Below are 2,326 nucleotides of genomic sequence, written 5' to 3' on the forward strand. Positions count from 1 at the left end.
CACAGGGAGCCTGCTTCTCCCTCTGCCTGGGTCTCTGCCTCTCTCTGTCTCTGTGTCTCTCATGAATAAATAAATAAAATCTTTTTTAAAAAAAAAGTTTTGCCCATCTGATGAATGTAAATGATCCTTTAAATAAATATGTTATTTTTGTATACAAATAGGCCTCTATTTTCTGGTATAGATTTTACATATCCTGTCATGATTAAGGTCTTCTCCATCCTCAGATTATATAGTTTTTGAGATTTTCTTAAAATTTGTCTTACATGCATCTTTAATCTCCCTTGAATTTATTATTATGCACAAGGAGAGCTGAGGTCCAACTCTGTTTTCTTCCAGAGGGATAATATGTTTCACCAGCTCCATTTATTAAACAACCCATTCTCTTCACCACTGAATCGAATCCTCCTTTTCCTATATAAAATTCTCATATACCCTGAGATCTAGTTCTTGATTGTCTATTTTGTTCCACCAACACGTCTTTTCCCATGCCAACGTCATGTGAACTCCACTACAATGATTCTATATCCGGTTCTTGTTTCTAAGTAAACATTCTTCTTTTCGTGGCTCTTCTTGAATATTTTTTATTCTTTATAAATTTCATGCCCTATTTTTTTTAATTTACTATTTATGATAGTCACAGAGAGAGAGAGAGGCAGAGACATAGGCAGAGGGAGAAGCAGGCTCCATGCACCGGGAGCCTGATGTGGGATTCGATCCCGGGTCTCCAGGATCGCGCCCTGGGCCAAAGGCAAGCGCCAAACCGCTGCGCCACCCAGGGATCCCCTTCGTGCCCTATTTTATCCTAAATAAAACAAAGTCTAAACATACAAGCAGACAAAAACCACTACAGAGACCATAAATACATGTTAATTTGGAGAGATTGTTTTCGTAATGAAACTGAGTTATTCCATTCAAGAGCATGCTCTTTCCATTTGCTTAGATCTTAATCTAGACTTTTTTTCATAAATCCTATATTTTACTTATTTTTCATGAAGTCTGATTGCTGTAGTCAAATCAACTGTCATACCAGGGAATAAGCTTGGCAAAGCGGTCGTTGAGGATGCATCGAAGGTGGAGGAGTGGATATCACTGTAGAAGTCGCAGGAGACAACCGGATCGCTGTAGCCTAGGATGCCCTTAGGGGCCCTCCGATGCCTGCTTCACCTCCTTCTTGATGTCGTATTTGACAGCTTTTTCTAGGTGGTAGGTCAGATCCATAACCAACACAATGGAGAGAGGGCCATGGAAGGCCATATTAGTGAGCTTCCCATTCAGCTCAGGGATGACCTTGTCCACAGCCTTGGCAGCACCAGGAGAAACAGGAGTGATATTCCAGGTAACCAGCTTCCCAGAGGAGCCATCTGCAGCCTTCTGGGTGGCAGTGATGGCATGGACCATGCTCATGAGTCCACCCCCAATGCCAAAGTCGTCATGGATGACTCGGTGTGGGGGGGGGGGGCCAGCAGTTGGCAGTTCAGGAGGCGCTGATGACAGTCCTAAGGGGGTTGTCATACTTGTGATCTATGCTTATCACAAACTTGGGGGCATTAACAGAAGGGACAGAACTGATTACATTTTTGGTTCTGCCCTTCACGTGAGCCCCAGCCTTCTCTAGTAAGGAAGGCACCACTTGTCTCTACGACATATTCAGCTCTGGGATCTCACCCCTGGATGATGGACATAGGCTTTCCTTGATGATGAGCTTCCCATTCTCAGCCTTGACTGCTCTACTGAGCTTGTCATGGGGAGAATTATACTGGAACTTACAGACCCTACAGTTGAGATCAACAAGAGGGTCCTTGTTGGCAACAATATCCATTTTGCCAGAATTAAAAGCAGACTTGGTAACCAGGTACCCAATACAGCCAAATCCATTCACCCCAACCTTCACCATCGTATCTCATCGTGTCTCTATCCAACCAGGGGGAGAGAGCATAGATTTACTAGTATTTTATTTATAAGTTTTTATTTATTCAGTAAATGAGACTGATATTATTTTATTTTCTGTATACTTAATGTCTGGTTTTAACATTAATTTTATGTTGAATTCATCAAATGAGCTGTAGAGCTTCCATATCCCATCTTATCCTACATCCCCATGGTATAGAATTTTGCTGACCTAAAGTATACCTCATGGACCAGCAGCAAGGACATCAACCGGATGTCGAGCTCATTCCCTGGAACCTGCTAGAAATGCAAAATCTCAGGCCATGACTGCAGACCTATGGAATTAGGTTTTGCATCAGAAACAAGGTCCCCAGGTGAGTCGTACGCGCAGTAAGATTGGAGGAGCTTTGATCTAGAGTCGTTTAAACAGCAATGGAAT

General features: G+C 42.6%; 1 pseudogene; it reads right to left on the reverse strand.

Moving 5' to 3' along the window:
* Positions 1-1,014: 1,014 nt before the first annotated feature.
* Positions 1,015-1,894, reverse strand: LOC112911860 (glyceraldehyde-3-phosphate dehydrogenase pseudogene; annotated as a pseudogene).
* Positions 1,895-2,326: the final 432 nt, after the last annotated feature.

This window comes from Vulpes vulpes, chromosome 1 (genome assembly GCF_048418805.1).
Source record: "Vulpes vulpes isolate BD-2025 chromosome 1, VulVul3, whole genome shotgun sequence".
Lineage (NCBI taxonomy): Eukaryota > Metazoa > Chordata > Mammalia > Carnivora > Canidae > Vulpes > Vulpes vulpes.